Source organism: Cyprinodon variegatus, unplaced genomic scaffold (genome assembly GCF_000732505.1).
Source record: "Cyprinodon variegatus isolate N-32 unplaced genomic scaffold, C_variegatus-1.0 Scaffold107, whole genome shotgun sequence".
Taxonomy (NCBI): domain Eukaryota; kingdom Metazoa; phylum Chordata; class Actinopteri; order Cyprinodontiformes; family Cyprinodontidae; genus Cyprinodon; species Cyprinodon variegatus.
Window position 1 is genome coordinate 240,776 of NW_015150560.1, and position 27,768 is coordinate 268,543.

The 27,768-nt window shown below is 39.9% G+C and overlaps 1 pseudogene; it reads left to right on the top strand.

Annotated features, from left to right (window-relative positions):
* The window catches only part of LOC107084695, a 53,543-nt pseudogene that overhangs the window by 18,474 nt on the left and 7,301 nt on the right, over positions 1-27,768 (top strand).

Here is a 27,768-nt window from a genome sequence, read left to right on the forward strand (position 1 = left end):
ATTTCAGTCAGTGACTTGGACTTTTACCAAAGTCATATTTTGGAGTTCCGTACAATACTTGTCAGCCTGTAATTACAGGCTAACAATGGAACCAAATGACCCACTCATCGGTTACCATTTGCATGTTTCCAAGTGATACAAGGCTTTGTCTTTAAAAGACTCAAACTCACTGCGGATCCAAATATTTAAATTGAGAAAGCTCCCTGGAGAGGAAGCGAAGCGTCTTCAAATCTTGGAAACCAAGTCAAGTGGATATTTTTTGAACTTTTGCGGAATGACTATGACCTGGATGACTGAGAATCTTCATCAGCATCATATTTTGGAGAGGTGCTTATACTTTTACTTGACTCTAAGATTTCAGTACTGTATACAACACTGCAGCTCGGTGTATAAAAGTTATTTACACTGCATTAGTTCTTGACAGAGGCAAAGTTAAACTATGATTACAGGCTCTACTCATGTTAAAGCCATGTCTCTGATACATCGGCTATAATTTAGAAAAAAAAAAGCTAAATGGTTTGTTGTGAAATCCAAAAGACAACAAAGAGCAACAGTCCAGTCTGTCCTTGGCTTTCATCCATGACAACTTTCATGACAATCTTTGGCATCGACATTGGTTCAAAGCCCAGACCAAGTCTTGTTCCGTCATTCTGCACAATCTAAAGTTGGAGGGATGGGGAGTAAAAGATTAAATGCAGGCTAATTGCGCTTCCTGGGAACATTATGATTTATAAAAAAACTCACGCACCTTTAACTTGGCAAATGTGATTTACAATTTCAGTAAAATTATATTACGATAGAAAAAAGAAATAATGAAAGAATAAGATATGTTCAATAAACTGGCTGCATAAGCATTCATACTAGGAAACTACTCTTGATTTATTTTTACTATTTATTCTTAATTTTAGCTGTTTATCAGTTATTTTTTCTGACCTCAGGCCCCAGAACTGAAGGATCCGGTATTCAAGGCGGACAAAAAGTTAGATTTCTCAGAATGTTTATTGAGAACAGGGATGAGCACCTTTGGAGTCTAAGTCAGAAACCTCTGTGGGTGGAGACAGCAGGTTAGTGACCACGTCTTTCTGGAAGTGAATGATCACGAATGTGTGAGTCACTAACCTGGTCCTATAGTTCAGTCGGAATCCATAGGTAGATGATGGTTTGAGTCGGCTGGCTGCCAACGCAGCGCGGCTGCCACTGCCCAGACAGTCCTAGCAATGATATATCGGAGGTCGGAGGACGGGCTGGAGATCAGAAGAGATGGATGTAGGCAGGATCATTCAGTGGGTGAAGCCAAAGCCGATGTGGTTGGCTGTCACAGCCAGGAGCTCAGAGATCCGGTGAGGTGCTGAAGATGGAGTCAGGTCTCAGTTCCAAGTACAGTAAATAGTGGGGCTGACAGGCTGGACAAGAGTGTTTATTGATTAATTGATTGCTTGACTTTATTGATCTCAAAGTGGAGAAATTTATATGTTACATCAGCTCCAATAGGCAGACTCAGTGGTCAGAAAAACAGTTCTGGCAGATATACGGCAGGAGTCAGGCAGGAATCAGGCAAACAGATCTGATGGAAGGTTGAGAGGCAGAACAGGTCAGGATCAGGTAGTCATAAGACAGGAACGCTAGAATATTTCTTACCAACTCTCAAAATAATCTGGCACTGATAACTGGTTGGAGGAAGAATAAGAAATAAAACATTATTAATCTAACAAAGGATAAAAGAAATCTCTGCATTTAACCCATCCCCTTGAGGAGCAGTGGGCTGCCACTGTGCAGCACCTGGGGAGCAGTGTGGGGTAAAGGGTCTTGGTCAGAGACCCAGACTTCCGGCTGTGGGTAGCGAACCTGGTACTTGCAACCTTCTCAGAGAAGAAGTGCACTGCTCTAACCACTAGACCAACACTCCACTGTTTGTTGGAAGGCTGGTTAAATACAGACTAATGCAGGTGGATCAGATGAGTGGGTAACAAGAACTGGGCACAGCCAAGCAGGTGTGTGAAATGAGTAATCAGACCAGGCATCAGTGCTGAAAACATGAGAAAATTCAATTTATAGATAAAGCAACAATTCACAACACATGTCACATGCAAATTTGATTCTGAATTCGGTAGGTTCTGTTAATGGTCTTAGCCCCAGCTAATCTAGTAAACAGTAGATTCAGTTTATTTCAATTCTTTACAGTTTATTCAAATATCATCTATTCACCACGAATCTCATCTCAAAGCACTTTACAGGAACAATTCAATCAGGTCATTCAGTCAGATTGGTTAAAATTTATTTTTCTATCCAAGGAAACCAAAGTCATCCAGTCACTGATTTTGAAAAATGTGCTCCTCTTGGATGAGCATGTGGCGAAGGTAGATATTAACTTGCATTGTTTCGTTGACTAGTCAGCAGCGGTTCCCAAACCTTTTTAGCCTCAAACCTCCTTCTGTGCCCCAACAGGGTTGATGCACCCCCAATCCCCCACATCTTTAAACAAAACAAGGTGCTTTTTCATAATAAAGGCAGCATGTTTAATAATGCTCAAATAACCAGAACATAGATAATAATAAAAAACAGTTAAAGTAACACAACCCTATCAACCCCCATCAAAGATTTAATTAGAACTGAAATTAGTTAAATTGCAATAACGTTGCACGCAGCATCCGTAACAATATCCTGCGGATTTTCAGGTGCAGAGAGAGAAAGAAAGAGACACCTTTCTTTGAACAGGCAAAAATTACTTCTTTAAAAAGAATCACATTATCCATTGAAAAGTTTTTGAGCTCTCTGCATGAGCATAGTTAAGAAACCGTATTTTTAGTCTCGCACACCCACCAGTGGCAGCTTGTGCACCACACTTTGGGGAATCCTGCTTTACAGCAATCCCTCACACTGAGGATGCATGCAGCGACAGTGGAGAGGTAAACTCTCTATTGACAGGAAAAAACCTTAAGCAAAACCAGACTCTGAGTGGCCATCTACAAACAGTGACATGAGGAGAAACACAAAATGAACATGGAATTACTGATCTATACTTTATAAAATACTTTCCATGTTAGAAAGGATGACAGTGAACTAGCTTCAGTGGTGTCTCTGTCTAGGAAAGAAACAGTTTAGCAGATAAGCTTTGAGCCTGTTTTAATGCTAAAAAGGACGAGAGAGAGCACATCCAGTTAGTCATAGTAAAACTGAGCCCAAAGCTATGTCTAGGAGAAAAACAGACCAAACACTGAAAAAACAGACCCAGCTCTATAGTTTAAAATCAAAGGTATTGATGACAGCAGCCCAGCTGATAGTTCCCCCAATGGTTAGTGTCACACTTAAACAGGACCAGACCTGATGAAGCTTCTATGATGAGAAAAAGAAGAGAAAACATAAAGTTAGGAATTTAACTTAAAAAGTTGTACAGAATGTGAGAAAAGAGCAGAATAATGAGAAGTGGTGCTGTCCTCCAGCAGCCTAAGCCTATAGCAGCATAGCTAAATAGACAGCTCAGGATAACCTGTGCTATCGCTTTATCTTTTTCCTAGTGTGCATAAATTTAGAGGAATAGAAAGGAGTAAAGAATGAAATTAAAGGTGTTTTCTTATTAATCTTGACTGTACTCAATACTTACTGGGTCTGTGAATAAAAACACAAAACAGAAACAAAACAATCTGTGCATGTCAAAAAAACATATATATTCTTGTGTTTAACCGTTTTGTGGTCTCTTAGCATTAACTTCGACAGAAGAGAATGCTTACTAATATATCCTTTGTGCAGAAACAGAGGTTCTGATGTTTCCTCCTTCTCCCCTTCTTCTATCACTCACCCAGCAGGAAGATAATCCTGCTGAATGATTAATATTCTCAGCTCCTCCAAACGAGTGGAGCAAGTTCACAATCCTTGAACCTGAAATTCAAAGCTATCAGGTGTTGCTAATGTGTTTCCAATTTCTTCCTGAATCCTCCATGTGTAACCTGCTGAAAAAATGTGCATCAATTTTACAGCGGGCAGCTCTTCCCACCACAATCCTGCCTGTGAGCGTACAAGACAGCTTTCAAATCTGATTATTACCCAATAAAAGCAGCAACTGATGCATCTCTCCAACTGTTGCCCCTAAACATCGCTTAGGGCTACAAAAGCGTTCGTATGGCCTCAATCTTTCCGTGTCAGGATGGCAGGAGGATAATCAGAGGTGACAACTGCCTGTCTGAGTAGCCTTCTCTCTCTTACAGCTAATCCTACCAGCGGCTGTGGCAGATGTGGATATTTTTTCATGTTCACATGAGTACATCGCTTCTCGCTCACCCTTCCTCTTCATCGCTGGGTGACCTCCTGCGATTCACCTGGGATTGGGAGGATTGATGATTAGCTTCCTGTCCCGCAGGTATCCTGGAGGTGTGGTGTCTAGCAACCTGTGCAGCAAACTAGGAACTGAGGCACTGACCAGCAACAGCTGAGAGTCACTTTCTTTGTAACACTCAGATGTGTGTTTGTTTGTAATTATGTCAATATGATATATGAATGACTGAGGTGGCCAGTGTCACCAGGGAGCCCTCTCATTCTTCTGGCTTTGAAATGACCCAGAAGCACAGCTTCACATAAGCACACTCCAACGTACTGACATTTGTAAGAGCGCTGCAGATAAGAATGCTTATCCATCCCCTCTTCTCTGTTCCATCCAATCTTCCTTCTGCACATGCTTCTTTGGATCCGCAGTGGAGCGCGCTTTTATTTAGGACAAAATCCGTCTGTGTCACTCTTTTAAATCTTTCTTTTGGATCTGACAGTGGCATAAATGAACCCTGAACAAAGACTCTTTCTTCCTTTGAAGGTTTTTTTTTTTTTACTCAGTCTCGACTCTCACTATATCACACAACATGAATGCTGAATGGGAATATAGAAGGCAACAGATGTAAAGCTGTTTTATCACGTCTTTTCTGTAGGCTTCAAAAAGAGGAAAATAAAGAAGCAGTTTTAGTTAAAGCAAATGTATATTTACTCGTTCTCTTTCTCTTGATAGTGAGATTGTAGCTGGAGTCAGTTTATTTCCACGCTTTCATCACTGTGAAGCTATCCGGACTACGCTTGTTAATACTGGCAGTGCTGTTACTAAAGAATTGCAGTTGCTGCTTTCAAAGCAGATCTGCATAACAATAAGATATAATGAGCACATTTATAACCATATGTGGCAAAAAGTGGGAGAAAAGCAGCGGTCAGCCCAGAGAATTTAGAACCAATCACCTTCCATTTCCTACCCAGCTTCAAAAAATACACATAGAGTTGTTTTGTTTGTATTATTTAATCTCATTGTACTTCCTTAAATTGTATGAGTGCATCTGAACACAGTAAAATTACATAAAAAAGTTACTTTAATTTTGTAATTTCATTTTAAAGGTGAAATTTGTGCTTTGTATAGAGTCTATATTCTAATGTATTCGTTGTAGTTATTTCTAAAAAAAAAATGGACACAATTTGTCAAGGCCAACTTAGAACAACTTAATTATAGAACTTAAAACAACTGAAGTATAGATAAAAGTTTCTCATGGCCTGAAACAGGGCTCCTCAATGTTAGGAATCCAGTTTGTGTGGGTTGTTTTGTGTTTGTCTATCCCTCCACCACCAGGTGGCGCCCTGTCCTCGTTGGTCCTCCTGCACACCTGCGGCTCATTGGTTCATTACCGGGGATATTTGAGCCGTTGACTGCCACTACCTGGACGCCAGAGTGTTTACCAGTTTTGGGTACTCTAGCCAACCCGTGATTAGCTGAGTCTAACCTGTGCTTTGTTTCTCTGAGACTAACCGTGTTTTTGTCTTTGCCTTTTGGCAATAAGCCTTCCCGCTGACTGTAACTGTTCGCCTTCTACCTTAGGAAGGATATTTTTGTGTTCACACTGAGCTGGGGAAAAGTTCCACACAATCTGTTCAAGTACAAGAAATCTGTTCAAGAAATCTAAGTTGCAGTCCGCTCTCATACTCCTCAGGGTCCAACTCCACCAACCTGTCCGCCCTCCAACGAGTAGCTCTCCCTCTGGAAAACTCACACATTCTGGGTTCAAGGGTTTGATTGAGATCCCCTCCTACGTGAGTCCCTTTTTCCTCCATGCTCAAGAATTCTATTCTGTTTTCTACGGCCATTGAACTAACCGCTGTGAACTTCCCTTCCACTTCTAGTTCCGGTTCAACAGCTCTCTCTGAGTTCAAGATTCCACCTCCTGTTGTCCTCATCAATAAACCTGTGAAACTTTCCCTTGGTTGTCTGAGTGGTTTTCTGCATGTGGGTCAGATCCCTAAAAAGCATCATGACACTCAATGTCAAAGCTCAAAGTACTGTGCCTTTTAGATTTATCTATGGTCTGACAAACCTTAACAAAACAGTTTAATTAGCTCCTCAGTTTGCGGTCAAGTTCTCCAGAGTTCTGCTGATGACCTGATATCTTGACTGAGGTGTTTGGAAGCAGAGACACATCTAAACAATGTAAGAGGCTGTAATTGAAAACCCTTGCCCTAAACAATCCTTGGAAGGACTGCTCACTCGACAGCAGCCCAGAATAGAATAGAATAGAAACACATTTCATTGTCACATATTGGGCAAACCCTATATGAGGTTCAAAATATAAATATTTGAAATATTTATATTTCCAATATTTTAGTTTTCATATTTATTAGACTAAATTAAATATTTTTTAAAAAGTAAACTCCTCAGTGATCTTTTCATTTAACCCAGAATGCAGTTTACTTAAAATTTTAAATAATGTACTTCACAAAGAAAAACACTGAGATCGTTCCATAGTCTCCCAATATTCCTGTCACGCTGTCGTCAGCCTCGTTAGGCACATGAATGTATTATTAATCCTCTCAACACCGCCGTCGCTCCCATGTTTCCCTCCTTGGCTCTGCTCCAACTGAGCTGTCAGACCAAGACCCCATCCCAGCTCCGTCCATTGACGTCAAGCTGGCGTGAAGCATTCGTGTATGACATCTGCCAAACAGTTATGGTTTGTCAGCCTCCTCTTTCTATTTGTCAGTAAGTAATTGGCATACAGACAGTATGGCCAGACACATGCAGGTGGCCGACTACTCGTTGGGGTACCTTTCTTTCCCACCTCAGGACCCCCAAGGGGGCCATTTAAGCACCAGTCCTTTGGGCAACAGCCTGCTTGTGTATATATTATAGGCAATATTGAGCTCTCCTTCACCAACTTTAAGTGCTAAAATAAAACATAATAGCCAGTCTGGAGTTGAGGCGTAATATGTGCTTTCATTTTGGGGGTTGAAAAGTTTCTCTCCTGTGTGGAAATTGACGGAGTGGGATGTTTTGTGTTTGTTTATTTAACAGATGGCATTTGTTCTGTGCTCTTATGAACCACACGCCTCCCGCAGCATGCCAGACTTAAAATTCAGGAGCATATGTGGTGCAGCAGGGGTGTTAGTCACGCTGTAATAGCCAAATCCCAAACATGTTGTAAATGCAGGTCTGCTTTTCGGGAACTCTTTTTCCTACTTCCCTGTTGCTCCGACAAAGCTGAGGTTCGGGGTGTCAAGGGAGATTCGTAAGCTTCGCCCACTCCCTTTCCAGTAGGAGTCGGAGTTACTCACTGTGACAGGAGAGTTTTCAAATAAAGTTTATTAAACACCATTTGGGTAGAGTGTCTTCACACAGAGCCGTGAAAAAAGGTTCTACCTTTGATGGATTTATTTTATTTAGATTTATTTCAGATCTTTAAAAAAATAGACCATTTACCAACAGCCAGAGTAAATGCTGCAGGTTTCAAATGATTTAGTTTATTAAAGTTAAGAGCCAGTAAAAAGTAACTTCCTCCTAAACCTAAGAAGGTTTGGGAAGAAGGTGTGTCGCTTCTGGCTGGACAACTACATGTGGGTCTTTGTTTAGTAAGTCAAATTAATTCCTTTGGCAGAATTTTTATCCATTTTTCTTTGCGGGGTTTTATTGTTCAGAGTTTGAGGGTTTCAATATCACTTAAGGTCTGAACTTTGAGGTCACGTAGGTCACACGTCATGTGTGCTTGAGCTTTTTGTCATCTCACAGGAAACCAGTGTGCTTGTCATGTCGTGTACAGTCATGTCATACGCCTGTACAATAAAGAGCAGAAACTGTTTGATCCTGATTAAATAAGGTTATATATGCCAAGCAACTGTCTATCTATCTGACCTTCGACCTAAGAATACCATTGTTATCGCTATTATAAGCATTATTTACTTATAAATCCATCAACTTTGCAGCCACTTCTAAGCACCTCAGCAGCTTTAGCTCTCTCTAAGTCTATACTGTATCCCAGTGATTATCCCACTTGGAATCAAATATTTCACACTAGAATTACTAACTTGCGGTGCTCCATTACTTCTTTGTTAACCAGCTTCACACATGCTCAATACCATACCTCTTGTCAGAAGTATTTTTAATAGTAGATGTACTGTTAAGGGCTTTATCTTAACAAAGACGCAAAAACAAAGCACAATAATAATATGAGTTCTATCAAAATGCACATTTGTTTATTTGTTGCTTTGCAACCAGGCTACCTTTAAGCTTTTTCTCCAGGTGGTCTAGGTGGTGTCCTGAAGACAATGGGGGCTACATTGATAATGAGCAATCTTTTGGGGGAAAACCTGGTCTGATTCGGAGAGACATTATCCATCCCACTTTTGATGCTGCAGCTCTTCTTACTAGGTGTCTGGCCAAATTTATCATTCCTCCAAAACCCTTACAACCCAGGGTGCATACCAGGAAGCTGAATCATAGCTTAACACACCTCTCTGACTGTTACCCACTCATTGTCTCCTCCCTGGTCCTAGCAGTAAAGCATTTATGGGATTCTTTATAAATAAGATTGATTCTATTAAAAATAAGATCTTTAGAGGTCATGATATTGGCACTGTTGACATGATTATTGGTTCATTCATCCACCTGCCTAGCACCTCCCAGTTTTATTATCTTTCTTCATATCCACCTGTTTCAGCTTATACTTAAACTGTTTGGTCCAGCCCATCAGTACCAGATTATTTGGGAAATAACCAATAATACAGTCATCAGTGTCAAGATCATGACAACACTGGTTTATATCGTTTTTATCTGACCGATTTTAGTTTATTCATATGAATCTTCTTTATACTTCTGGGTTACCTGTGGAGTACCACAGGGATCAGTGCTGGGGCCAATTCTTTTTATTATATATATATACTCCCAGTTGGTAGAATTATTAGACAGCATTGGATTAATTTCCATTGTTAGGCTGATGATACTATCTTAGATTTGTGTATAAATTCATATTAAACTAACCAATTGCATAGAATACAGGCATGTCTTGAAGCCATAAAAACCCGGATGAAACATAACTTTCTGCGTCGGAATGCAGACAAAACAGAAGTTATAGTCTTTGGACCAAAGTCTTTGAAAAAGAGGAGGAGGAGGATCTGAACGCGTGAGGCACTAATCTGGTTTAGATTACAGTCTGTGCCCAGAGAACAAGGTTGATACCAGCCGGTCAGCTGACAAGATGCAACGCTTGCCGCACAGAGTGTTCCAGATGCCGAAACCTTAAAGGACACAAAACTGACAGGAGATCAGATCTGACTAGATGACTTGGAAGGCATGATAGTGCAGAGGGTGCAGTCAAGAGGCAGATACAGGTTCTGTCCACAGTAGAACCCAACAGAATCTGAAGACAGGTCAGGCAAAGAGATCAGAACAGGAGCAGGCAGGCATACTGTAAAGGTCAGAAAACAGAAACAGGTCATGATCAGGCGATCAGAGCACTATAAGTACAGCTAGAAAACTCTCCAACCCAAAGACTGAAGAATAATCTGGCGCTGATTTTTTGGAGCAAGCACCTTAAATGTAGGCAGGAACAGGTGGATCAGAGGGCCAACGATAAGAAACTGGGCACAATTGGACAGATGAATGAAATGAGCAATTAAACCAGTCTTCAGTGCCGAGATCATTACACTTGGTGTTATTTATGATCAGGGTCTGTCATTTAAATCCTATATCAAAGAGGTTTCTGGAATTTTCTTCTTTCAACTCTAGACTATTGTAAATTTTTGAAATACCTTGTTCGTGGGTGATGCTCAGAAACTAGTCCATGCATTTCTTACTTCAAGGCTGGACTATTGTAATTCATTACTATCAAGAAGTCCAAAAACTAAAAGCTTTCAGCTGATACAAAATGCTGCAGCTAGAGTTCTGATGAAAATTAAAAAGAGAGATCATATCTCTTCTATCCTAACATTGGCTTCCTGTTAAATCCAGAAGGAAATTTAAAATCCTCCTTGTCACAAATAAATCATTATGACCAAGCTAGTCTTTTATCAAAGATATGATAATTTCTTACGTTTCTAATAGAGCACTCTGCTCTCAGTCTGCCGTGGTTCCTAGAATTTCTAAAAGTAGCAGATCTTTTAGTTATCAGGCTCCTCTCTATGAAACCAACTACCAATTATAGTCTGTGAGTCAGACACCTTGTCTAATTTTAGGGCTAGGCTTGAAACGTTCCTTTTTGATAAAGCTTATAGTTGTGAACCACAGCTCTTCATCTGAGTTAGCATCTCCTAGACTCCATCACCTCTTGTTATTTCTCCATTGTTATCAATCTCAACACACACCTGCTCAAAATAAAAAGCCAATGTTGTTTAATGTTACTCATTGTTGTTTTGGCTGGACGGCTGCAGGGCTTACATATATTTTAGTGGAATATATTATCATGTTTATTATTAAATCTACTGTCACAATTAACCATTGATGCCTTTTAAACGACATTCAGTGCAAAAATTAAAAAAGCTTAAAAGTAAAATCTTTCACCAGCAGCTAAATTTATTAGTTAGATCAGTTTGACCATATTACTCCCATAAACAAGCGTCAGCATGTGTAGCCTGTTCTATGTACTTGTGAAGTACATAGAACTTGTACAGTTTTAGGGTTTGTTTGTGTAGGGAAGTTGCTCATTAGTATGTAAACAGAACTGCTGTGGGTCAGAAGAACGAGACCCGGTGGACTTCCACTCAGATTAATGCGTCCTCGAGTCTTTCTGCTGATGGGCATTGAAAGCCCAGGAGCAGTGAGAGTTGAAGGCGCTGTGAGGCCACTGAGAGGTCAACAGACAGTTATCAGCCACCTCCCAGCAGCCTCTACACTCTTAGCATCTTCTTAAAATAAATTGTTATTGGTAGTCACAAAGTTCCACCATGACACTTCAGTGACCTGAGAGGGTGTGCGTTTTCTCTTCCTCCTCCTCATGTCTCCCTCATCACAGGTTGCTGTTAATTTCATCATGGTGTCTGGATATCATACATGTTATTATGTGGAGAAGAATGTCCAGAAAGCCCAGAAATCTTCCTTTGCTCCTTCATTTTCTTACTGGTATCTTTTTCTTACTGGTGTCTTTTTATGTTTGTTCTGTTTGTTCATCTTGTGCCGAGCAGGGATGACCAACGACTTCTCCCTGTGACATCAAAAACAGCAGTGATCCAAAATGGGGACCCCTAAAAATAGATAGTTACTTTAATCTTTGTTTATTTATAAATAAAGAATATTAATATAATTTTTTTAATTCTATATATCGGGTGGGGTTTGAGGAGACAGTAACAGACATAGAAAAACAAGCAGAGATACAAAAGTTAATCGTTGACTATTGAAGCGCCACAGGTGGCCCCGTCTAGGAAACACACAGCCAGGCAGACAAGCCCGGAGCCAGGACCCACGTCAGAGGATGAAGAGAGTTCATCCAGTTAGTCAAAGTAAGAAAAATTGGACTACACAGCGCAGTTTTGCCAGTTTCTTTTAGGTTTGCTAAACCTGAAATTTACAGGTCTAGCGCCCCTAGTGGCTAAACTTTACCCAGGGTTGCTTTGAGTTAACCTTTACTAAAATTTAAAGTGTAACGTTACACAAAAATCTCAAACGTACCAACAAAAACGTTTTAGGTGCCTTTCAGTCAAAATTGAACAGTTTAGTGTAAGAGGCTGTTTTCTTTTAGTCAATAATGAACCAAGAATATAGCAGTTTGATGACAATAATTGAATTTCATTAACATGTCTTGACATCTGAAAAACCGTTAGTTTGATTTTGTTCGTTAATAATATTACAACATATCACTTGAAAATGTCACAGTTCTAATTAGTCTCAGTAATTATCATAGCAGCGTTTTATAGCAGGCTGTATGTTACTGCTGTTAATGTATGTAACTGGCCTCTCTTCTTAATTAGACTGTGAGTCTCAGGAGCTTTTTATTGTATAAATAACATATTGAATAAATGTTTTTGAATCCTACAGGAACTGTTTGGGTTTTAACCTATTTTCTCTCTGTGATTTTTAAGTTAAATAATATATGGTTTTAGTTTAGATAAATACTCTAAGAAGGTGCTGTGATTATGCACAGATGAGAAACTAAGGGCTGTCTCTAGTGACTGTTCATCTTAATCGTGCGTAGTCACCTTACATGCATATATTTAGCTGCAGTACGTTGTTTCCTTGCTTACCCCCGATGCACAAGCGCAGTATTGTACGTACACCTATAGCCCCTTTCACACTACCCTCTGAAAACCGATCCATGCCGAGCCTGGATCAGTTAAGAGTGCCAAGCTCGGTTCCTTACGACCATTTACACATCATTCTAGCATGGGTCCTCACTTCCAAGTAGTAGTACTGCTGCACTCTAGAGGTAAACAAGCAAATCAACATGGCGACGCCCTAACATTTAGGAAGTTTGGGAAGAGACAGGCAAAGAAGGCAGCCTTTAGTGAAGTTAATTGTCAGACTCGGCTTTTGGGAAGTGGATACGACAAAAGACATATAGACAATAGTCTTATCAGGGCTTGCAGACTAAAGAAAAGATGACAGACTTGGAGTGGCACGGTAGCGAAAGTAGTATTTTTATTGTGTATTAAATTGTGTGAAATTTCATGATTACGGAGGCTGACTTGAAGGAGATGACGCGGTCTGCTCATGCACTCTTTGTTATCTGAGAACGGAGCCAGAACTGAACCAACTACCGATGAAATAGTACCGTGTTAGCATTTCGGTTGTGTCTGGGGCCGTCCTGTTCAGCTGCGTGTGCCATTTACACTCAACAGTTATCTGGGTAACCGTCCTCGGACCGACGTCGGCATGGTTTGAAAACGGTAGTGTATATGGTGCTTATCTAAGGAAGGAAGGAAGGAAGAATTTCACAAACGATAATTCTTAATAAAATTAAAAACATTATGGTCAACAGAGAACATTCTCTTCAGAAGATTGTTTAACAACAACAGAGTTTGTTCAGTAAGAAGCTTCTCCAAATCGGTGCAAGAAAGATCGCTACAGAGGATCCTTCCTTTCTACAGCTATCGACACCTACAACAACTAGGTGAAAAAAAAACCTCTATGAGTTACTGCAACACTTAATTTCCCATTGGGTTCATAAAGTATGTTTAACTGAAATCAGAATGCTCTCTATGCTTCAGCTTATTTTGAGTTTTATCCCACTTGGAATCTGACATCTTTTTGCACCTTTTTACACTTGATCCTGGATTTTTCTGTTTCCGCCCCAACTACACTGATTACATGAGGCCATTGTCGTAAATATACAGAGCTTTATTAACAAACCATATATGAATACATAAAGAATATAAGAAAAACATAAATATTACATCACCAGCACATAGCAATCTTTCAGAAAAAAATCTTGGTAGCCAATAAGACTGAACTACTGCTGTTTGCATTTAAAAAATAAAATAAAATTCAAAGCAGTGAGTATGTCCCTTTAAAGTAATTGCATGGGAATAAAGAAATAACTTTTTTTTATAATGTGAAAATCACTGACGGCGTCCTGGTAGCTGCTGCATCTGCATCCCCCTCACCATTACTGTTTCTCTATCTTTTTCAGCAAGGGGATGGCTTTTCCACTGGTTATTGGTCACATTCACTGCAGTGGAACTAAAAGACTGAATCAAGTGGCCTGATCCAACTCTCCCCAGGCGTCCGGTGCTACTGAGACGAAAGATTATAGACACACAATTCCTGTCCTTCACAGGACCCCAGTGTGATATCTCTCCATGAACAAACACATTCCCACAATGTAAAACAGAACCAGCACCATGACATTTTTTTTTCTTCACGGTAGAGAAAGCATCCCGAAATCTAAAAGGCATGCTCCATGCTCAAGCATGCCACACTGACATTATAGTGAAAAGGATGTGTACATGAGAGGAATGGAAAGGGGAGATCCTGTCATCCACAGGAGTGATTTCCAGGACGGATCCGTCTGGCATTCAAAATTGATGCCAGTCTGTTTTTATTCAGCTTTCTGCAGATCTGCAGGTGCTGTTGCCACGGCACCTTTGAATATTTCATGCCCCCCATGACTTTTACGCGCTGGAGAATGATTTCAAGATATTGATTCACCTCACCAATCAAAACACCATGCCGTTGCCCTCACATGTCGAGACCCGGGCTCCTGATATTCTCCCCTCATTTTTCTGCTTGATTAATCGATAAATGCCCCTACAATTTTGCCCAATTAGTTTCACACTCTTCCCATCGATTAAACGGGGAGGAAAAACATATTCCATTTTGATGCACATCACAGAGAACTCAGACACCTCATCAGGTGGTATTGATCACAGCCAGTCGCCCTCACTGAACCGAGTACCAATGACCTCCATCATTAGGCCCCACAGCTACCGGCTTATGCACTTCAGACAAGCGCCACCGTCGACATCCCCCAACCCCGATCACCTGACTGCCCTCCTTTATCATTCAACTACCCCCCCTTTCATTTCCTCCACATCTACCTCTCCTCCTTTCACGTTCTCATTCTCCTCCCTTCCCTCCTTTCTTGTTTCTCTACAGTTTCCTTATTCATTCTTCCCTGTAATCAGATCATGGCGACCCCCTGCCGGTGTTAATGGAGGTGAGAATCAGCCCGGGGTGTCAGGAAAAATCTTATCTCTCAGGTGCGTTCCTGCCAGTAATGAGGACAGGCACTGTCAATGCCCAAACTCCCGCTGTGGCAGACACGGATGAGGGCGTAATGAGGAGTGTGTATAAATAAAAGAAAACTCACAAACAGAGAAAAAATCTGTTAAACTCTTGGCTTGTTCCACCACCTGTACAGGTTGGAAGCTGTTTGAGGAGTTGTGCATGAGGTGGTGTTGACTAAGGCCGCTCAGCAGAGGCTTGAGGTAATTACAGCTGCAAGGTGCATAGTTCATACAGACTGGATGTGGTTGAAACCAGACATTTACATATAAAGTATCAGAGGACATATGACCTTTTAATATCTTTCTGTCTGATGAAACATGTGCTGTTCTTGATCATTTTGAACTAGAATGGCCTCTATTTGCTGAAAGCTGGAGTAAAAAGACATTGTTTCATAACTTTTAGGGGAACAGGCTTTTATTTATTTAAAACTTTTTGTTTATTATCAAAGAACACAAATATATACCACAAACCTCAATCCAATCTAATTTACTATTTAGTCACTCAATTTAAAATGAATATGCATACATTTTTAGTTCCAGATCTGGCACTATTCCTCTGAGAACTGTATATATCAGAGTTCACGGATTAGTGGACCGCGGTCCGGACCAACCTGCTGGCTAAACTGGACCTAACCTGATTTAAAACATTTATAAATTACTGCATGTTGTCCGACGACAGTTTGTAACTTCACCTGCACTGCTTCTCCTGTTAATATGGTAAAGCCTTCTGGAACGCCCGAGACCAGGCTGCACGTGATCCAAATGAGCCAATGAGCTGTCAGTCTGGTTTGCTGCTGCTGCTACTTTTAGACACAGCAGGCAAACCTGTGGCAAGCCGGGCGATGGGAAAGAAGGAGAAGATGATGAGAAAAAGAGAGCAGAGAAAGTGTGGACTGCTGGAAGAAGTGCGGTGAACTGGTGACAGAAAAGTGTGATGGCGTGCTCAAAGATGACCCTGCACATTTTTAATATGTTTGGCTCAACCTGCTGCTGTGAAGCAGGATTCTCTACCAAAATAATTATGGATCCAGGCTCACGAATGGCCTGGATCCAGGTGTAGGGTTCAAAAATGTAGGTTTGTAAAAGAAGAACTGAAATACACAGTAAGGGATTTTCATACAGCTTCCTGCAGGAGGAGAGACAGTTGCACCCAAGACTCAAACACTCTGTGTCCCGCCGGACCTCCTCTGCAGAGCGCTTTATTAACAGAACATAACACATGGTTACAAACAGAGTATTGTTCTGACAGAACAATTGATCAGTTCATAAAGACAGGATGCTCTACTGGCTGTAATCGCAAGGCAGAGCTCTCCTCTTGACTGAATCACAAGATAGAGTGGTCTCCTGATTAAATCATAAGACAGAGTGAAGCATCTTATTTCTACAATGTTTCATATGAACACACATTAATTTTATAATTATCATTGAATAAACCTAACACCGGGCTATTCTCATTTACCCCCTTTAAGAAAAGGTCATCTTAGGTAACCAAGGCTATATTCACACTGCAGGCCTTAATGCTCAATTCTGATATTTTTGTGAACTACAATTTTTTTCCGTTGCCCTTCATATTTCTAAATACATGCAACTTGTATTTGATCTCCCTTGTGGACTGCATTCCTACAGCTTAACTGTTCCACATACACAGTATGTAAACATGGATGGTAGTGCTGGAGCACATCTAACAATCTTTAATTTTGTTTTCAAGTGGAGCCAGCAGGATAACAAAGGAATGTTTTTTTAAGGAAGATCAAAAAGAAAGACTGCTCTCCACATTATTGTTATTTTTCTTCCTGGTTCTGCATTGCAAGGTACAGAATAGGGAGTTTTGTCGACTATTAATGACATTCAGGTCGGATTAATGTGACCTCAGACACAGGTCGCATTTGAGAGATCAGATTCGTATCGGAGTCAGGACCACAAAGCCAAGTGGCCTGGGTCCCATTTGAAAATCTGTTGTTCAGACCTTCATAAAAAGTTTAGATACGGGTTGTATATGGGCAAAAAAAAAAATCGAATTTGGGGCACTTCAGGCTGCAGTGTGACCACAGCCCAATTTATTGGACAACCTTAAGCCTCATCGGTGTCAGCATTCCATTATATATCTTTTTAGTTTCTTATTTGCATTACATGTCTCCGTCCGCAGAAGTAAAAAGAGAATTTTAAACTGATTTGTATCAATTGTTGTTGGTTGAGATTTATACAGTAATTCACTGGGGTCAGCTTCCAGCCATATATAATTTAGTCCTGGAACTCATTCCAAAGAACTTACACAAGCACACTCATAATGATTCCAAAGGCTAAACAAAAACCATGCAGAACAACAGCCTCCAACAGCCCAAGAGAATGGGGGTCTTTGATTTGCATCTGACTTGAAATTTGCTTAGAAGGATGGACTTGTTCTGCTGGCTTGGAAGGAGCAAGGAGGCAGCGGTTGCTTGGCTCCCGCAGTTGCGATAGGCCTAGCGGCGCTAAACTGCGAGGGCCGCCAATACTGCTTGCGGTGTTAATAGTTATTATTATTATTCTCCCAAATAAATCGCTTATTAATAGAATTTTTAATGCTGCTTAAAAGCATCAGTAGTTTGATTACAGACAAGCTACTTACAACTACTTACGAGCGATGCGCAGGCTTCTTCTTCACATCATACTTTTGTTGTGCCATAAGCAATTATATACATTTTGAACATTGGTGGACCAAAATACTTTGCTCTTCAAATTAGGATGCAACTCCTTTCCAAAGCAGAGGCATTGAGCACTCACAGGGACATGTGATGCAGTCCTGCTATTTGATACAAAAGCCTAGAAATTCTCCATACAATTTCTCTTTGACTGAACGCCAGGACAGCCAACATTATTGAGAACCGTCTGAATGAGCAGGTTCTGGACCAGAGACTAAATGGCTAAATAGACTTCATTCTTCATCCCCTTCTCAAGTTTAATATACTAGTAAGCTAGTTCCAGTTTGCTCTAAGATAGACTGTGTAAAACATTTTCTCTTCCTTGTTGAATCAGGAGACCAACAAAGGACAGCGAGGCCATCTAAACACAGACCCACCAAGAGCACAGCCTTGGTTAAGCTTTTCTGAGCTTTGGAGATACCTCATCTTTCCAAAATAGAGATCAACAGAGTTCTGGCAAAGTTAGCGAAAAGAGTCCCCAGTTTGGTTTTGGATGACTTCTGATCATGTCATTAGTTATACTGTTGAGTAGAGCGAGCCAAAAGCTAAGAACAAACGCTTAGTAGCTCACCTTACACTAACATGTTTTAAGCTGATGTTTATAAAGATTAACTTTATTTCTTACAATAAGGGTTTAAACACTAATATGTTAACAATATTGTGTTTCCTGCAATTATATTAACCATTGTCCTAATTAAAATACAAGTAGCTAAAGAAGCTAAAAGGGTCCCTACCCATAATTCTGTCAGGAACAATCAGAAAATCAAGAATCAATTATTTAATTGGTTATTGGTGATTTATGCAAATCATTTCATGAATTATTTTTAAAAAATTATGTTTTATTTACCTGTAAGATTTACAATATAAATTGGTTTAAACACATTCCACAACCTAATTTGACCTAATTCCAAAGAAACAAAAATTATTAAAACCATGTAGTCTTCTGGTCGAAATACTAAAGTCTAAAGTGAAACCAGTTCTTCAGGATTGTCTGTTCTTGTTTCCCCAAAACTTTCAAACTTTTTCAGACTTCAACAAATGTTAAGGCCTCATCTCTACAAAAAAAAACAGGTTCTCCCCTGTGACTTGCACTCGTACTTCTTTACCTTTCCTGCTTTCGCTTCAAACCTTGAACAGATTTAAAATTTAACGGGTCCAACCAAAAAAGATTGGACCATGACTTTCAGCTGAGCTCTAAAATGTATGCTCAGCTTTAAAACAGTGAGGTGTTTACTGAAGTGTAGCTGACAGCTCCTGCAGGAAAAATCTTTTTTTTTTTCTCATTCTATGATTCCTTTAACCGAGGCTTACTTTTCTATGTAGTTCCATAATTACAAGTACGAAAGACTCTCCGTTTAAATTGATGTCCCTAACATGGAGAGGAGCAAAGCGCAGGGCAGTGGTGGTCAATATAAACACACAGATCAATATGTGAATGTTCCTTTTATTATTCTAGTAATGCATGTTTGTTTAATGTGCCTGGCTGAAAGCAAAGGAGAAGGAAGATCATTTCATCCTTATATGTTTCCTTATTAATTCACACAACTCTCATAACAACTCTGTTCAACCTTAACCACAAAACCCTTCTGGAAAAACAACCCTATGTGATAAAAGGTTGATATAGAACCTGCATGTTTAGATGTTCCCTACAGTCATTCTAAAATCATTTAAATCCGGCTTTGTTTTTTTTTTTCCTGCAACATTTAAAGCACTAGCCAATAGTTAAGGGTTGCTCTACACAGCTGCCAGAAATTTGATTTATTTTCCACTCTTGGATTTTGACCCTTTGCAGTAAAAACCATACTGTGCTTTAAGCTTGTTGATGTGTGAAAACTTTCAACAAAAAGCTTCATGAGACCTCTTTAGTTTGCATCGCATCCACCTTTGATGGGAACTCCATAAATTATGCATGGGCTGAGCATTAGGGCTGAATTTAAACCCCAGTGTTACACACCAGTGCCTCAAGATATCTGAACACACAATCAATAATTCTCCATCAGCCGGGGAGGCTTCCGAGAGGCCCACACAGTCTTCTTTGAAGCTGCCTGACAAGTTAAAACCCGTCCAGTTTCTTTCCTGCTAATGGCCAGCCTCTTAGGACAATATGACATGTGCTGCTGTAAAATCTTTTGGCCTGCTTGTATGATTTAGGGGGTTTAAGAGGGATCAGTTTTAAACTTGGTTTTAATAGTAGAAGTTATGGCTGGTGAGCAGTTGTGAGCGAGAATCCTCTAAAAAACACGACCAGCAAAAGTGAGGAAATGAAATCAATTTCAGTTGTGGGCTTTAAACTGATTGCTAAAAGTAGCGGTAAAATTCACATTAAATCCTTTAATGTTTCAATCATTTCTTCATCTTTGCTGTGTTTCACAGTTTCTGGGTTTGAGCTATGCCCTTAAGCGATGTTCTCAGAACACAGCTAAAGTTGGAGATTAAGACTGTGTGCTAATGAGGGAAGACTTCTGTTTTTAATTCCTGGAACAAGGCATTGATCATTTAGCAACATGGCTGTGTTTGCATCCCTTTGTGTCTCATTTAGGCCTTGCTTTGATGGGTACACTGATTCTACCTCCAACAAAAGGCTCTTCCCACGAGAAGCCAGTCAAACTCTTGCAGCAGCCTTTGCATGAAAAGAACTTTCCTTCACTTTTTTTGCAACTGTTCTATGTCAGGCTGTCTTAGTTAGTAGCCTTTTAGATGTAAAGTCGCTGTCACATCTGTGAAGGCTTGTTCATATGGTGCAACTTTAAGGCAATCTATGGAGAGACATTTGAAGATTTCCATGTGAAAATAGTTCATATTTTAAAGAAGGAGCTTAGGCAGCTTCCAGAATTATTCTGTTGCAACATCTTTTTGGGTAACATATTCCACATGTGATTAAGAAAAAATAATTATCTTCTAAAAAAAGAAATAAAAAGAAGACAACACTAAACTTTGTAATCATGAAGCATAAAAGAGATATCATATTTCTCTTAGTTTAATTTATTTTCCTTGGCTTCCTGTTAAATCCAAAATAGAATTTAAATCCTCCTTTTCACATTTAAAGCCCTAAATATTTTAGCTCCATCTGATATCAGAGATCTGATTGTTCCTTATGTTCCTAACAGAGCACTTCGCTCTCAATCTGCAGGTTTATTAGTGGTTCCTAGATTTTCTAAAAGTAGAATGGGAGGCAGATCTTTTAGTTATCAGGCTCCTCTCCTATTGTGTTAGTCCGTGGGGCAGACACCCTGTCTATTTTAAGGCTAGGCTTAAAACTCTCCTTGTTTAAAAAGCTTATAGTAAGAATGGCTCAGGTTATCCTGAGCTATTGCTATAGTTATGCTGATATAGGAGAGTGCTTGAGGACATAGGCACCTCTTTTCATTCTATTTCTATTCTCTCTTTCTGTAGTATTTGTTAGTTTAATCTCTAAGATTCTGCTCTCTCTGCTTTTTCTTTGTAATAGTAGCTTCATCTGGTCTGTTCCTGTTTGGCTGTAAAACCATCTTGAAGAGAAATATCAGCTGGGCTGCTGCCAACAACACCTCATGTAATAGATGTTGGAGTTGGGCCAGCTTTTCAGTGCTTAGTCCTGTTTCTCTCTCGGATACAGGAGACAACACTATCACGTTTTCTAACCGAAGGTATTTATGAACCAGTGCTTCTGTGTTTCTTTTTGCATGTCTGGTTATGTCTCCTTGAACCCCAGTTGGTTCTGGCAGATTGCTGCTCACACTGAGTCTGCTTCAGCTGGAGGTCTATTCCATGCCCTAAAGGGCATTCTGTGAAATACTTTGTAATTAAAAATTTCAAGAGTATTACTGGAGAATGAAGCCAGACTTTGTAACTTTTGTAACGTTTCATTTCAAAGTGTTTTCATGGTGTGGTCGGAAAATTTCGATTTTTCTTATTTCATATATTGATTTATGCTATTTTTTTTTTTTCAGTGAAAAAACTGTTTCACTCAGTCGATTTCACCTGCAAGGCCACACAATGCCTGAGTGAGGGGTATTTGTAGAAAAGACATACTTATTCCCATAACAGCCCAGATTATCAAGGTTTATTCACATGTTACTGTTTAATCAAAGTGTTTGTAATTTGACGACTTTCCATAATTGTAAGTAAGGGGAAACAAATGCTTTCCAGATCAGAACAGGGCTGATTACCATTCAATAAGGGCCATATGATGAACTGTTCTCTCTTTGCAAAGATAAGATAAAGTGCCGACTGAGTGAAATCCATCAATCTCTGTTTATTCAACTGGAGTAAATAGTTGAATACTTTTTCCCCCACTACTATCAAGGTCAGTGTAATTAGAAAAAATGTAATTTGCCCTAATTTAATGTAAAATAAGCCATGGAGTCCTTATTTAAGAAACTTGTGGAAAAACACATACTGACAAAAATACATTTTTACACATACAAATCAACCATTGATGCTTATGTGAAGCATTATATCACTATGTGTTTAGGAAACCATTGGTTGTATTAAACAGGAAGTAGAGGTAGCAAGGTAGTGCTAGCTATCAGTAACAGGTCAAGGTTTTAATGAATGTTTCACAATGAGGAAGATTGAACTTGCTTTAGCATGTCAACTAGTAGGTAGATACAGGTAGTGGAAAGAGCTGATCAGTCATGTGAGGTAAATGTTCACTATGTCAGGACTTCTACAAATGTCTTTCCTTCAGCTCTTCATTAGCTCATGTATTCTTTTTTTGGGGAAAAATGTAAAACCATCTCAACTGAGGGTAAAAAGCTTTTAGAGAAATTTAGTTGGTTGATTACAATTTAGCAGTTTTCATTCAAGATCTTTTAATGAAATACTTCAAAATGTGCATAGTGAGAAACTGATTGAAACTTTTATCAGAAATTTCAAGCAATAAAGCTATATATATATACACACTCTTCTTTATGATCGTTTAATTAAGTACTTAGTTGTCCAATGCTTAAAGAATGTCAACAAAAAAGAAATATTTAATTTTGGGATTCATAACATTTGAAAGAGTCTCAACTTTAACTTAAATCAACCAAAAAAAAACAAAATTATTTTGCATGTCAATCTTAATTTCAATGTGTATTTTTTTCATATAGTACAATTAAAAGGCCCATGTGCTTCACTATGAGACCAACAACTAAAAAAGTAGCAAGTAGAATAAAACTGTTATAACAAAGATAAACACACACCAGAGTGAAGAACTGTTTAGAGTCTCATGCTCAGTCAGAAGCCAGAGATGAATTTTAAATGAGAAACTGTCTCATGTGACCAAAGTGCTCTCGAAGGTGTGCGGATGTTGAGGAGATCATGTATACAGGATGGGGCTACACTTTTAAAACTTTCAAAGCAAGCAATAAAATTTTAAAAAATCAATTCAATGACAGACAGGAAGCCAATGAACAGATTTTAAGACTGTAGCTATGTGTTCATGCTTCTTAGTACATGTTAAAAGACAAGCTGCAGCCCTCTGAACCATTTGTAAATGCTATTTATTTATAACCTTTCATAACATTTCAGACAAGAGGCACTAAGAGCATGACCAACTTTCTTCTGATTTTTGAAAGAGACAAAAAGGATTTGCTTCTGCAATGAGTCGTAGCAGGAAATAGCTTGACTTAACAGCTCTGATCTTTCTGTCTAACTGAGAGGGGGACAAACTGTTGAAAAAAAATAACAAACCCAGAATCCTCAAGGAGGGGTCACTTGGCCAGAGGTAAGGGGTCTGGGGGTCCTGGTCTGGGTTGTGGTCTGCCATTTGTGCTTAGCGACTTGTTCTCCTGGCATAGGGTGGAGAACGGGTTGCCTGATTCGGTCAGTAGGGTAGCTGGCTCCTTCAGAGAACCCTGTATCCCAGCTCTTTGCTTCCCATCTCCGATGCTTCCTCTCACCTGTTCTGTCACACAGAATCTTGGGGAAGAGATCATCACCAGGGTGGGTCCTCCTACGCTGGTGGTGGCCTATGCACAAATTTTAATCAACACCTTAATCTTTTCTAATGTAGGGCATCAGGGTGGGCATATTCAAGCCAAAGCCTTTTTGCTTTGCCTTGCTCATTCCTACTTGTGCTTGCTTAAATGCATTTAGACAGTGTTCGGGATGGTTCCCATCCTATGGCTTCGATGTCTTGTCCATCCACTTGGATGGGGGATGCCATTTCCTAGCATTGGGTGGGGGTTGGGGACAATGGAAGGATGCGTCTTAGCCTTTGATATGGGTCTGGATGAGTATGCATGGTAAGTATAAGAATATGTTTAGTGTCTGCCCTGTGTGCATATCAGTTAAGTGCTTGTATATGTCCGTGGGGGTGGGATTGTGTGAATGTCACTGGATGAATGTGAATTTGTCTTTGTCTACTTGTTGAGTGTTTGCCTTTTCCCACCTACTGGAACATTCTAGGCTGCAAGTATGAGCAGGGCCTGTCTCCTTCCCATTATTATGCTCCCTGCAATATGAGGTGCATGTGTCTGCTGGCATGCTGATAATTCTTCAGGTGTGGGGTTGGGTACTTCGCTGGGCGCTATCTCAGAACTGGTGGCGTCCAGACCGGCCCTAGGCATCCTGGCCCTTTGGGGTCCCCACTAGAGGGTGGGGCGCCCCCAGGCCTAAAACCCCTAGGCACTTACCAGGTCCACCTTGGGTGTGAAAAGCTGCCAGTGGACCCCATGTATCTAGGGCAGAGGTGTCAAACTGGTTCCAGAGAGGGCCGTGTGGCTGCAGGTTATCTTTCCAACCAAGCAATAGCACATCAGAATCCTGTCATCTCATCAAGTGAGTCCAATCTGAACATAATGACTTGATGAGATGACAGGCCACACGGCCCTTTCTGGAACCAGTTTGACACCCCTGATCTAGGGGATACCCGCTGCTGTTGAAGTTTGTTTGTTTTTTTGTTTACTTTGATTGTCTGAAGTCTTCTTTTTGCTGTTATGTTCTCTGTTTTCCATACTCGTCGTCACATTCTTTCTCTTGTTAATTATGAAGGCTGATCTTTATGTACTTACTTTTAAAAGTATTCGCTCAAGCAGAGCACTTGCTTGACAAGGCTAAATGCTGTTCTGCTCCAATTTTAGATGTTTTGGTACTAGGCTAGATTCTTTTAAACATGAGGTTATTCCAACCAATGCTTTGGTTTGTGAGAAACTATGTGAGAAACTGTCTATTTTGTGAGAATATTTCCCATTTTTTACCCTGTCTATACTCCATCTCTGCACCAGTGGCTTGCTTTTTATGCACCTGTACAAGTCAACGTTTGTCACTTTGAGGATAGAAACAACATAAGAATGTATACCCTCTTTAAAAAGCTTATTTTTAAGAATCCTGCTGTCCTCATGCACATGAGATTCATACAGGTATTTCTTTTATTTGCTCATTAAAAATGCTTTGGATTAATATCCTGTCTTTAAAATGCCATCAGAACACTTATTGTATAGTGTGTGTCTTGGAACGCCTTCTTCAGTCTCTACTGTATTTGATCCGTAAGGTTTATGGTGCATGTGCAGAAAGCATCCAGGAAGCATCCAGCTGGTTAACCAAACTGTCATCTCTGCAGACGCCTGAGAATCCAGCCCGGACCTGTTTCCTGAACGCAGTCTTATTTTGTGCAAACATTTAATAAACTCTGTTAAACTTTTCATCTGTCTCCTGGTAGTGTTCTGCATGTGGGTTTGATTCAGAACCAATCATGACAGAAATTATGTTGGGTTTATTCAATGATGATTATAAAGTTAATGTGTGTACATATGAAACAATGGAGAAATGAGATGCTTCACTCTGTTTACTGCAAACTGTCATGCAACGGTGGTGGAAAATTACTGATGTTTGTGCAAGGCTAAATCACAGTTATCAGAAGACCACTCTGTTCTGTGATTCAATCAGAGGAGCATTCTGTCCTATGACCTGATCAATTGCCTTGTCAGAAGAACAGTCTGTTTTGTAACCCACCCCATGTGTTATGATCAGCTAATAAAAGGGTTCTGCACAGGAAGTCCGTCAGACAGTAGTGAGTTGGGTGTAACTCCCTCCTGCAGAAGCTGTTAAATCCTGTGTGGACTCAGTTCCTCTTTTACGAACCTACATTTTTGAACATAACAAATTACATGCCACAACAAAAAGGGGGGGCAAAGAGATGAAGACAGGATGACAAACTGACAAGAGGAAAAAAGAAAGACTGGAGAAATATGAGTAAAAGGGAAAGAAGAAGAAAAAAAAAGGACAAGGGGAAGAGAGATGCAATGACTGAGAAAAAGGAGAATAAAGCAGCATAAAAAGCGAAACAATTGCATGTGCATTCTGTTAAAATGTCTGTATCTGTAAAATTGATGTCTTCTTATTTCAGAGGGGCCACATGCTCCCCTTTTGTGTTGGGCCCCAAATTTCTTTAATCCGCCGCAGCTTTGGGATGCGGTTCAATAGATATTCCCATGATGGTCATGTTTATGTGACAAACCCATTCTGTGAGGTCATCATGTCATGTTTCTACTACTGTACCTTTTTCTATTTCTGCCACAAAGGAATTGATACAGTTTAAAGGTGTGAGGGGGGCATCTCTGTGCCAGGATGCTGTACCTGATAAAGTGACAGGTGGTTACAAGTATTACATGAGTTTGTTTTCATAGCAAAGTTTGGCCAGCAAGTTTGAATCCTCGCCTTTCTGAATGTTTACCTTAAAAACTACTCAGACTTTTTAAATGTTTTGCAGGAGTTAAACTGAGTTTCTTGCTCTTTCTTGCCCTCTCCTCTGGATTCAAAATGTTTATGTGCATCTATGTGGTGCTGACTACGAGAGCGTCCTGCTGACAAACATTACAGTGAACAGTGGTCAAAAGGGATAGGCGGCAAGTCTGGATTTCCTTCCATAACCAAACATCGCCGCGGTGAGCATGAAGTGAAACAGTCAACTTGCTGTCAGACGAGACAGTGGAGCGAGAAGGGAGGCAGCAGGAGGAAAGGAGGAGAAAGCAGAGGGAAATCGGAGTATATAAACAGACTCCCTGTAACAAGTTTGTTTTTTCAAGGTGTCAGTTTCCACGGCCAAGTTTACAGTTATCTGTGAGGTCTATCCTGTTTGGTTTGGCAAGCGCCGGTGCTGTTGCAATAAATTTCACCGAATGCTATGAACCGTTAATTAGGCTGGCAAATGGAGCTTGTAATTTGGCAGAAGCAAAACCCAAAGCACTTTGAAATGGAGATACAGGAGCTGAGGAAATCTGCAACTGCTTTGACGAGGCTCCTTTTCAGCTTTCTCTGTTTCTTTCTGTTTTTTCTTCTTTTTTTGATAAAGTCTAGAACTTGTAACTTGGAATTCATTGTGTGTTTGTGTATGTCTGCTTATTTTAGCAGAAATAGTGAGTTTCTAGCAGCTTGTGAATTTGATGCCCATGTAGGAGGGGCCAGGGGATGTTCAGGCAGCTGTTTCTCTTTCACCAAAGTCTACCAATTTCACTTGGCAGCTTGCTCTTTCAGTTTTTTATCTCATGTTGGATAAAACTAAAATGGGCACTTTGAGACTTTCGAATGGTAACAAAATTAAGCATGTCAAAGCAATGAATGAGCTTAGAGGGGCTGGGATTTACTCCTTTTACAGAAAATCAGGAGCTGTGTGATCACCAGGAAAGCTAATGTAACGCCCTGAGACTGGAGATATGTTATTAGAATATCAAATATAAGTTAAAACGTAAGGCTAAGATGAGAGAAGATGTATGTCTGAAAAAAGACAAAGGTGAAGCTCAATTAACTTTTAAATGAAAAGTTACATATCACAATAATTTAAATTGAAGTGTGACATTCACATATTCTTTTGATACATTGGACATTTAATCACACAAGAATTACATATTTAGTTTATAACTGTGGTTTGCAGCTTAAAACCCAATAGAATCTACCCAGTGATTACATCAGACCAAATGAAAGGTCTATTAAACACAGGGGTGGACCATTCTCCTGCAGACGGTCACCGATACTTTCCACAATAAAGGTATGAGTTTCTTCACTTCTGAAGCTGGATGTTGATAGAGTACTGCATTTAAGAAGAGGGTCTATATTAAAGAGAATTGGTTCTAGCACTGATCCTTGTGGTACTCCACATGTAACCCTGGAGTATAAGGAAGATTTATCATTAACATAAAAAAAACTGAAAGATAAGATTTAAGTAAGTTCCTTTAATTCCTACAAA